Source organism: Heterodontus francisci, chromosome 38, assembly GCF_036365525.1.
Source record: "Heterodontus francisci isolate sHetFra1 chromosome 38, sHetFra1.hap1, whole genome shotgun sequence".
NCBI classification, from domain to species: domain Eukaryota; kingdom Metazoa; phylum Chordata; class Chondrichthyes; order Heterodontiformes; family Heterodontidae; genus Heterodontus; species Heterodontus francisci.
In genome coordinates, this window is record NC_090408.1 from 36,351,502 (window position 1) to 36,363,450 (window position 11,949).

The following is an 11,949-nucleotide window of genomic DNA, read 5'->3' on the forward strand; positions in this document are numbered from 1 at the left end:
TATGTGAGGTTGTTGCTTGACTAGTCTGTGGGACAGCTCTCCCAACTTTGGCACAAGCCCCCAGATGTTAGTAAGGAGGACTTTGCAGGGTCGACAGGGCTGTGTTTGCCGTTGTCGTTTCCGGTGCCTAGGTCAATGCCAGGTGGTCCGTCCGGTTTCATTCCTTTTTATTGACTTTGTAGCGGTTAGATACAACTGAGTGGCTTGCTAGGACATTTCAGAGGGCATGTAAGAGTTAACCACATTGCTGTGGGTCTGGAGTCACATGTAGGCCAGACCAGGTAAGGACAGCAGATTACCTTCCCTAAAGGACATTAGTGAACCAGATGGGTTTTTACAACAATCGACAATGGTTTCATGGCCATCATTAGACTAGCTTTTAATTCCAGATTTATTAATTGAATTCAAATTCCACCTTCTGCTCCAGTGGGATTTGAACCCATGTCCCCAGAGCAATACCCTGGGTCTCTGGGATACTCGTCCAGTGACAATACCACTACGCCACCACGTAGAGAGAGAAACTATTTTGCTGGGTGGGTAGTCTAAAGCTAGACGGTATCGTCCAAAAATTAGAGCCAGGCCTTTCAGGAGCGAAATTATGAAACACTTCTATACACAAAGGGCAATTGATGCTCGATCAGTTGTTGATTTTAAATTTGAGATTGTTGGATATTTTGTAAACCAAAGGTATTAAAGGATATGGGGTAAAGGTGGGTTTGTGGAGTTAGGTCACAGATCAGCCATGATCTTATTGAAACAGCCTTCAGGGGCTAACAGGCCGACTCCCATTCCTATAAGCTGTTCTGCATGATGGGGTACAAAGAGATGTTGTTTGGATTGTGCCTGCTTTCATTAACACTGGTTGAGATCTTGAATACTGACTCAAAGGAAATACTAATAGTGCTAGGTTCATATGTCAACTGTACCAATTGGAGCTACTACCATTGTATTGGTATTGAGGATACTACCTTTTTAAATTCCTTACAGAAAAAAATCCATATAAAATAGAGGAAAATGCAAAATCTGGTGTTGTGGAGGTTGTTAGGATTGTTTGATTGAGATAGAGGCATCACAAGACCCTCATCTTGGCACAACCAACACTTGCACACATTGAGAGGGGTAGAAGAAATGAAAGACCTTGGAGTGCATGTTCACAGGTCCCTAAAGGTGGCAGGGCAGGTAGATAAGGTGGTGAAGAAGGCATATGGAATGCTTGCCTTTATTGGCCGAGGTATAGAATACAAAAGCGGGGATGTAATGCTGGAACTGTATTAAATGCTGGTTCGGCCACAATTGGAGTATTGCGTACCGTTCTGATCGTCACATTACAGGAAGGACATAATTGCTCTGGAGAGAGTACAGAGGAGATTTACAAGAATGTTGCCAGGGCTTGAAAGTTGCAGCTATGAGAAAAGATTGGATAGGCTCGGGTTGTTTTCCTCAGAACAGAGGAGGCTGAAGGGGTGACTTAATTGAGGTGTACAAAATTATGAGGGGCCTAGCTAGAGTAGACAGGAAGGACCTGTTCCCCCTAGCAGAGAGGTCAATTACCAGGGGGCACGGATTTGAGGTGATTGGTAGAAGGATTAGAGGGGCCACGAGGAAAAACATTTTCACCCAGAGGGTGGTGGATGTCTGGAATTCACTGCCTGGAATGATGGTGGAGGCAGAAACCCTCAATTCTTTTAAAAGTACCTGGACATGCACCTGAGGTGCTGTAACCTGCAAGGCTATGGACCAGGTGCCGGAAGATGTTGTTAGATTGGGCAGCTAGTTTTTCAGCCAGCACGGACATGACAGGCCGAATGGCCTCCTTCTGTGCTGTAATTTTTCTATGGTTCTATGGCTATTTGGCAGGCAGGAGTTACTGGATAGAGGTCAGGACTGGGCACCATTGTTAAATTTTCCCCACTTGCCTGTGATTGGCAGCCTAAATAGTTAAACCTGGGATCCACAGGCTCTGTTTGGCTCAGCACTGCTCTAGGCACCATTTGCTGCCAACTAAGCCATCAGGGGCAGCTATGCAGAGGACTGCTGTCTGGCAGGGAGATGGAATTAGATAAAACCTGCTACACAAAGAAACCTCTGCGCCAGCAAAATCAGAGGCCACTAATGCAAGAGTTGAGATAATGCATTTCTCAATGAGCCATAATTAAATACATCATAATGTAAAGCAGACTGTTGAGAATCGATATCCATTTCCAATTTATTTGTGGCTGTTGGATAGAATGATACGAGCTCCAAAAAACATGACATGCTGTCAGTGGCGTAATATATAAATCAAATTGAAGCATTTTCCAAAATATATCTTCAATGTGTGTGAAGGTCTAAATTCCAAAAGGTTTGGTGTCAGCTCCTACAGGGGTCAGAGAATGATTTTACCCAAATTAGTGGCAATATTAACATTCATACGATTTACAAGGTGGATGGGGTGGGGTGTCAGAGGTTCCCGCTCCCATTTCCCCCCGCCCCCCCCTCGCTGATGGTTCTTGACTTTAGGATTTTTATAAAGGACAAATTGCACAGACACCGGGTTGGGCTGAACCACAAACTTGTTTATTAAAACCCTCCTAACACCCTGATACAAAGACCTCTAAACTGAGTTAAAGGGCACCACACGACATCTTAATTGGTTAGTCTGATGTAAGTCCCTCCACAATTTAACCTCGACTCCCACCCAAACACATAACACATGACAAGAATAACCTTTTTTGAAAAACCACAGGCAAAACCCCACGTTTCTGCTCCAAATTCACTCAATTCAAAACCCAAACCCTCCCAGGATTTGGTTGTTACACTTAAAATTGCTTTAAACTCTCAGCCCCAAATACCCTTTGATTTGGCTGATAAGTTACAATCCTCCATGCGATTGGTACTTCCGGTGAGAATTTGTAGGTCCACGAGCCAGGTTGACCGTTCCTGGCCCATCCTTCTTGACTGCAGTGCCAAACCCTTCGATCTAGTCCTTTTTATGATGATCCTTATCGAAATATCATCAACACAACTCCTGAAGCCATCCTGCTGGATGGTCAGCGCTTAGCACCTTTTAACCCCTTTCGTCTGTTACCTGCCGGGTCCAGACTGATCCACTCAGTGCTGATGTTATTTCCATGACTGAGAACAATGAACTCCACCAAGGTGAGGTATTCCAGGCTCCAGAGCTGATATACATGAAAAGGTTTCTCTCCTGTCTTGACAGGAGTGAATGCTGTGGTCTGGGGCTGGTTACTTGTAACAATGGCCTCCACAATTATTTAATTGGGTGACATGATGACAGTTATCCTGTGTCACTGTTATGATAATGTCCCAAATTCCAGTCCTTTAACAGTATCAGCTCTGTTGTGATGTTGGAATGTTTGAAATTGACCCCTTGGAATGCAGCCTGCCTCTGTGTGTTTTATGTTGAGGTTTGGCTTTTATTCACAGTGCTAGAGTCCGTGGGGGTTGGGGTTTTTCCCCATATTTCATCAAGTCCAGATTTAATGTCCAGTTGTGGGGGTGGGTGGGTGGAGGGGAGAAAGGAATTCCGATCCCACAGGGGGTCGGGGACCGTGGATGTAGGGGAAAATCACTGGATATTAATGGGAACTAAAGTTAATTATTTATTGAAACTGTATTGAATGAGCAGCCATTATTCAATGAATTAAAATAAAAGCATAATACTGCAGATTCTGGAAATCTGAAATAAAAACAGTGCTGGAAATACTCAGCAGGTCTGGCAGCATCTGTGGAGAGAGAAGCAGAGTTAACGTTTCAGGTCTGTGACCTTTCATCAGAACTGGCAAAGGTTAGAAATGTAATAGGTTTTGAGCAAGTGAAGCAGGGGTGAGGGGGAAGACAACAAAAGAAAAGGTGTGTGATTGGGCAGAGGGCAGGAGAGAATAAAAGACAAAGAGGTCATTGGACAAAGGCAAAGGGAGTGTGCTATTGGTGTGGTGAAAGACAAAGCATTAGTGCAGAGAGAGTGTTAATAACAGAATAATGAACAGCTCCGTCCAAAAGCACAAACATGAAAAACCAAGTTTAAGGCAGGCACATGGTTAAAAAAAATGATAAAACAAAATAAAATAAAACAATAATAAAAAAGGGCCAGTCGTGCTCTGAACTTGTTGAACTCAATGCTCAGTCCAGAAAGCCGTAGCATGCCTAATCGGAAAATGAGATGCTGTTCCTCAAGCTTGCGTTAATTTTCACTGAAGCACTGTAGCAGACCAAGGACAGAAATGTGGACATGAGAGCAGAGGGGTGTGTTGAAATGGCAAGCAACCAGAAGCTTAGGGTCATGCTTGCATTATTCAAACCCTAATGATCTTTCAACTTCCCTCGACACCCACCCTACCACAATCGCCCTCAGTTCATTTAGTAAAGTCAATGTATAATGGAGGCACCCCTCGGATGGCTTGTTGGGGCAGGGGGTGGGCGGCCTTTCCTGCTCCTCCTTTGGGGGATGGAGCCTCTGGCTCCAGTGGCCCCTCCGGACTTCCACAGGGTGGCCGCCTCAATGAAGCTGGTGGCCTCCACATGAGGTGGCAGGCAACTCCACCGCTGACAAAATGCCAGCGAGTTGGTAAAGTCGCCCCTAACCAGGACCTCAATGATCGCAATTGACTGCCTGCCTCCTTTCTACGGGCAGCCGATCTGTCTCCAGGTCAACCCAGGGAAACCTCTCTGGCAGCGGAACAGCGTCTGGGAGCCATTCCAACCTGGCTCCCTGCTGTTTTCCCAGCTCCCTGCCTCCACTGCCACCACCACAGGGTCAGGCAAATTCTGCCCCTTGTGCACATGAATGTTTGATGAAAACACGGGATCAGTCTCAGTTGTGAAAACTTCTGTAATGAAATAGGCCACCAACACATACTGGATAGACTCACACATTTATAATGGAATAGGGGAGGTGCTGAACTTCACTCATGGTCATGGAACCAGCTCCCAGATTGGAGGGGGACGTCGATGGACAGTAACTAACTCAAGAGGGTTAAGGATAGTTGTAGAGACCCTCCTTTCTGTTTGGTTTTGACAGCAGCAAACCCAGCACAGACCAAGGATTGAATATTCACTGCATTCTGTACACATTGATTCCAATAGGAAATTTTTCACCTTTTTGAATTTCTTTTTCAGAGCAAGCTAATCATTTATTATTAGAAGCACCTACTATCCCCATGACTGTTTGTGTCTTCTTCCTCCCTGAATCATGGGCTGTTTGGGCAGGCGATGCTTGAAACCATTTGCGGCCACTGTCAGAGATTGTCACTGCAAGTAGTAGCACAGATAACTGTGCATTTTCACCCCCTCAGAGCTCAGATGAGATTATTCAGTACTGGCACCGCTGTTCAGTTCTATGCAATTCAATGCAATGCCAGTTGAACCACTTGAAAGCCAGTCTGTTTTGCAGGCTAGCTCTGTTTTATTGAAGGTTAATGGAAGCATAACCCAACATAAATCACCATCATCTGATGAGGATGGATCAGGGGGCAAAAAAAACCCTTGCCCTCGAAAAGCTTTGTGTGCTTTGATTGTCTGTGCAGTCTCTATACATAAAGTTTTCTATTAATAATGCACCTTTATACTGAAGGCTTAGCAGATGAAAGTATTGCTCAGTTTGGCAGTAGGTCCTAGAAATCAGAGGTTTCCCAGGTCCCAAACCCACAACCCCTACCACCTAGAAGAACAAAGGCAGCAGATGCTTGGGTACACCACCACCTCCAAGTTCCCCTCCAAGTCACATACCATCCTGATTTGGAAATATATCAGACATTCCTTCATTGTCGCTGGGTCAAAATCCTGGAACTCCCTACCTAACAGCACTGTGGGTGTACCTTCATCACATGGATTGCAGCAGTTCAAGAAGGTTCTCAAGGGCAATTTGGGATGGGCAATAAATGCTGGCCTTGCCAGTGACACCCGCATCCCATGAGTGAATAAATAAAATTTTTTAAATGTTGCTCTTTGCTGAAGTTATGGATCTTAAGATACAATAGTTGACCTCAGTTTCCCAGTATTCTATATAAAGAAAGGACGGAAGAGTTGCATTTATATAGCACCTTACACGACCAGAGGACGTCCCAATGTGCTTTACAGCCAATTAAGTAATTTTGAAGTGTGGTCACTCGTGTAATGTATGAAATGCAGCAGCCATTTTGTGCACAGCAAGCTCCAGCAAACAGCAAGGTGGTAATGTCCAGATAAACTGTTCTTTGTGATGACGGTTGATGGATCAATATTGACCCAGGACTACAGGGAGAACTCTCCTGCTCTCCTTCGCCATAGTGGTATAGGTTTTTTTATACATCCACACAAGTGGGAGATGCTTTCAATGGTGGAGTGATGCAAATCAGGAATCATGAGAGCAGTATTGGACGAGCACAGAGATCAGAGGTTTGTAGAGATAGAGAAAACGAGGATTAAAAAAATGTGATAATTCGATGCATCACTGGGGCAGTATAACAGTACAACAACAGGCAATTGATTCATTATGGGAGTTCAAAATTACGTTGTTAGCAGAGGATGCAACACAGGGAAGCAAGTACTGCAGCATCCACACTAACAAGATTAAGCAGCAGCAGTGGGAATTTGGAATGATTTATTTCTCCCCTCCCTGGACAGAAAATGACGAAAACAGCTGAAATTTTGTCATGCCAGTGATCAGCAAACTCAGCACAAATTGGTGATGGAACCTCTGGTCTGTGCCACTCACACCCCACTGGGCAAGCAGTTACCCAATGAGCTGTCCCAGGATGATGGGCACAGATCTCTTATTTTCTTCCCTAACTTCAGCCGTTTAAAGCATGAAATGAAAATATATTCCATCACGTTTAATAACCAGAGTTTTCATGTTCAGTCGATGATTAACCATCCCACATAATAACTGTACCTCTGGGATTTCCCAGTTCTGAGTCTAATCAAATTATATTTGATTGTTTGCATAAAGGTTCCTCATTATCATGCAGCACTTCTGACATGCAAATTAAATTTAAGTTTGTGAATATGTTAATGTGGTTTTCCACTTCACTATGTACACCAATGGAAAGGAAACTAACTAAATCAGGTCAATTCTGGGCTTTTTATTGACCTCAGTTTTGTTCCTTTTCCTCCCCTCATTCCTGCTTAGTGACGGATCAGGGGTCTCCTGTTTATCAGACGCTTGTCGGTCTTCACGGGTGAGTCTAACAGTGAGGTTATTTGGTCATGGAAAGTTATCAGACCTGAGCCTGTTCTGAAACCCAAGCACACACATACGTGCACTCTGATTACACTCAACACACACTAACTCACATGCACACACTAACACGTACACTGTCACATGTACACACTCACATGCAGACACAGTCACCTTGAGAAGGTGGTGGTGGGCTTTCTTGCTGAACCAATGCAGGCCACGTGGTGATGGTAGTCCCACAACATTGTTAGGCAGGGAGTCTCAGGATTTTGAACCAGCGATGCTGAAGATACAGGATAAATGTCACACATTTTTAAACAAACTATCTCTGCTTCAGTGGGGAAATAATTCTAGCTTTCTTCATCACTATAGCCTCTCAAGCTGTGACTTAACCAATGTCACTTCCTTACTTTCATATTCAATGTCCCTGTGTATAAAACCCAAGTAAGACATATTGCATCCTTCACTTAGTTTGAAAAGCAGCTTTGCATCCAATCCTGTGCCCGTCAGTCTTCTGAGTTTGGTCTACTGTGCTTCCATCCCCTCTCTTCACCTGCTCACACAAGCAGAATGAACTGTCACAATGAGACAGTTCTATACAATGCCATAAGAAATACACAGTTGTCACTAAATAAATGAGAAGCAAATATCATTAGAATTCTGATCCTATTGAAGCAGCAACAATTTGCATTTAGTAAAACGTCCCAAAGCACGTCACAGGGGTGTAAATCAGACAAAAATTGGCACCGAGTCAAAGGAAACATTAGCCAGGTGACCAAATGCTTGGTCAAAGAGGTATCCTTTAAGCAGAGTCTTACAGGAGGAGAAAGAGGTAGAGAGGTAAAGAGGTTTAAGGAGGAATTTCCAAAGCGTTCACTCCCATTGCATGAAATTTTGCACAGCATTAAAATATATGATCCGAGCATGAATTCTTCCTCAATTTATATTCTCATTGCTCAGCACAACCTACATTACCTGCCACTGGTCTTTCATGCACGAATAATTTCTTGTTTTAAAAAATATAAATTATGTTTGAATTTAGAGTCACCAGCTATCTGAAATGATAAAATGGATTTGGTACATCTTTTGCCAATTGTCGATTGCTCCATGTATGTGCTTCAATGAGATGAGACTGGACCAAGTTGGTGCAAAATCCTTTTAGTCACTGGTGGAATGCTTGACAATTCTAGCCTCTTGTGCAACCCTGATTTTTATTGTTCCAATACTGCTTAGCCCCAAAGCTCACGAATTCGCTCACTAAACCTCCACCTCCTCTACCTCTCTTTTTTTCAAGATACTTGTTAAAATCTGCCTCTTTGACCAATCTTTTGGTGATCTGGCCTAATATCTCCTTATAGGGCTCAATGTCAAATTTTGTTTGATAATGCTCTTGTAAATTTCTGTGGGATATTTTACTACTTAAAAGGTGCTCTATAAATGCAAGTTGTTGTTGTTGCTTGCAGCCCAATTTTTTCCTGTACATAGACTTCAAATTCTTGGCCCTTAAACCCGCCATGGCCTTGTTTTCTGAGCATTGTTCTCCGGTTACACATACCTGCTCCTGCCTCTGCTCCTCTGAATCCAGATTCCTACCTTTATTACCTCCCTCTGAGCCACCAATCCTTTCACCACTACAACTATGTCCTCGGGAATTGAATCTCAAGTACCTCGCCAACTTACCCCTTCCCTGCTTTCAAACTCTCTCACAAAAACAAATTATTACAACGTCTTTAGCATAGCCTCAGCTCCCAAGATGCATCATGGGAAGGATTGTACAAGCTGGAATTAATGAAGAGTTAGGGTCGCGACAATGAAACTACAATTTGTGCCTCTGCATTATGGAGAAGAAAAATTACCTGGGCTTCAGACTCCTGATTACTGTCCAGCAGCCTTTACTGGAACCATCTACATACATGTTGTGTAAGAACATGTTCAGGCCTCGTTGTGATGCCCTCCATGGTAAAACAGCCTTACACATGAAGAATAGCTATTTGGGGAAAGGCAGCAGAGAACATCCTCGGACCTGTACCCCAGCATAAGTCAACACCTTCAGGAGTGATGGCGAGAAAGGAAACATATAAACAGAAACACTTGTGACTCTCTTTCCATTAGTTACTACCATCTGCCCATCTCTTTGACTTTGACTAACTTTCTGTGTCCTTAGGTGAGCAGTTTTATGTTTCTGCCTGCCTGATTCATTAATATCAATGAAGTACTCCATAAGCACGGAGACATGGCTAATGTACCATTCATTTCTCTCTGAACCAGTCAAACATTCTGAAAGTACATACAATTATATTACTCAGATCCTTGCAAGATTGGCAAAATTTTCAGTATATTTTAGACTGAATTTATGTGCTCATCAAGGTGAAGGGTATCAGTGCAATCACACACTTCGACTTAACGTGAGTGTCAGCAGGCCATGTAGCAGCATGAGTAAAGCATTTTCTACTCAACCTATGTCTTGGAGAGGGTGCAGAGGAGATTTAACTTGAATGGCAGCTCTGTAACACAGGACTCTGTGCTCTATGGTCTGTTCCCAGGGACACATACCAAGATAAACATCACCTGCTGCTGGAGGACCATCAACTCAGCGAAAGACACTCTTTGGTCTGCCCGAAACTTGCTGGTCTTCCAGTGCAAAGAGATGTCCATGACCGAGTGTTACAGACTGGCACATTCCAAGGTCCAAGACTACGTGCTGAGGGACGCACTAAAGCTTGGGGCAGCTGCTGCAAAGGCTCAATGGGGAAAGGCCACTGTGTAAGGTCCTCCCGCCGTAGTATACTGAGCTGGAATTCATGTAAAACCCCTCGGGCTGTATGCACCAAAAATGTTTTTGCTACGTAATGCAAATGTACATTTCATATAAGATGTTCTGTATCGAAGGAATCTGATCTCTATTGCACTCTCCAAAATGTCAAATTTAAACTGTCTTGTTCTTTGTCTTTAAAAATTTTTATGGGGGAAAAATTTACCTTGAATGGTACCATGAATGAGGGACTTCAGTTACACAGTGAGCCTGGAGAAGGAGGGATCGTTCACCTTAGAGCAGAGAAAATTAAAGGGAAATCAAATAGTGATGTTCAAAATGATCAAGTGTTTTCATATCGTAAATAAGGAGATACTGTTTCCACTGGAAGGAGGGTCCATAACCAGAGTACACAGTTTTAAGATAATTGGCAGAAAAACCTGAGAGGAATTGCGGAGCAATGTTTTTACTGAGCGAGTTACTTCAATCTGAAATGCACTGCCTGAAAGGATGGTGGAAACAAATTTAATAGTAACTCTGTAAAGGGAATTGAATATATACTTTGAAAAGCAAAAATGTACAATTGGGGAAATAGTGGGACTAACTGGATAGCTCTTTCAAGGAGCCAGCATGAGCAGGATGGGCTGAATGGCCACCTTCTGCACTTTAAGATGCTATAATTTCATGAACAATGTACCTTAGCCCCTACTGTGCCAGCGTGATGTTTTTCCATTCCGCGCCTCAATTTTTTGTAGCTATAATTATGTGACTGTGCCCCCTAGGAAATGAGTTGAGACTGTCCAAACTAATTTCATATAAACTCTCACAGTCAGCAGAGAGAAAAGGCTTTCATCACATCAGCCTCGGCTGGACTTTGGGGCAAATTTCAATTTTTATTGAGTTTTGAGCTAAGCAGATAAACCAATGCAACGCAAACCTAAATCAAATAATTATTTAAATCAGTCCCACTCCTGGTGCCAGCTGTGGATTAATGGGTCGTACTCTCACCTCTGAGTTGAACGGTTGTTGGTTCAAGTCACACGCTAGAGATTTGAGCACCATAATCTAGGCTAATGTTCCAGTGCAGTACTGAGGGAGTGCTGCACCGTTGGAGGTACTGTCTTTCAGATGAGATTTTAAACTGAGGCCCCAGCTGCGCTCTCAGTAAAAGATCTCTATTTTGAAGAAGAGCAAAGGAGTTTTCCCTGATACCCTGACCAATACTTATCCCGCAACCAATATCACTAGGAAAAACTGTCTGGGAATTTTCATAATGCGGTTTATCGGACCTTGCTCTGTGCAAATTGGCTGCCACATTTCCAACATTACAATAGTGACTACATTTCAAACGTACTTTGGTGGCTGTAAAGTGATTTGGGACATTCTGAGACCACGAATGTTGATATATTCATGCAAGTCCCTCTTTCTTTCAAAGCCATGGAATGAGAAACCAAGCTTATGTTTGATCTTAGTCCACTCAGTTTTGTCCTGAGTCATACCAAGGTGAGAGGTGCTTTGACGATAGGTTGTGATCTCCTTTCAAAAGGAAGGGAACATTTGTAGGGAAATGTCATTACAGGGTGGTCCCTGGCACCACCTTGGCAATCTGCAATAAGGGGGCATGAGCATCAGTCGAACAGCTGGCTATGTCCTGCACCCTCTCCCCCACTCTAGCAACTGTGCCAGGTGATTATAATACACCAGGAAAAAATATTACATTAAAATTACAAGTGTAAAGCAGCCTTTGCCAGTTATATCACAAATAACAGAAAGGCTTGCATTTACATAGCACCTTTCACAACCTCAGGATGTCCCAAAGCACTTTACAGCCAATGAAGTAGTTTTGTAGTGTAGATACTGTTTTAATGTAAGAGATATTGAGCAGAATTCTATTTCAGGTAAATTACTGGGCTGTGTTGTCGGAGTTTGCATCCTTTCAGATAGTTGCTGACTCGGCCACGGCTTGACGTGTGATTGAGTGCTTTCTGTAGAGCTGGGCTGCGTGATTCTCCACTTGTGTATATTACCAAATGGAAGCCAC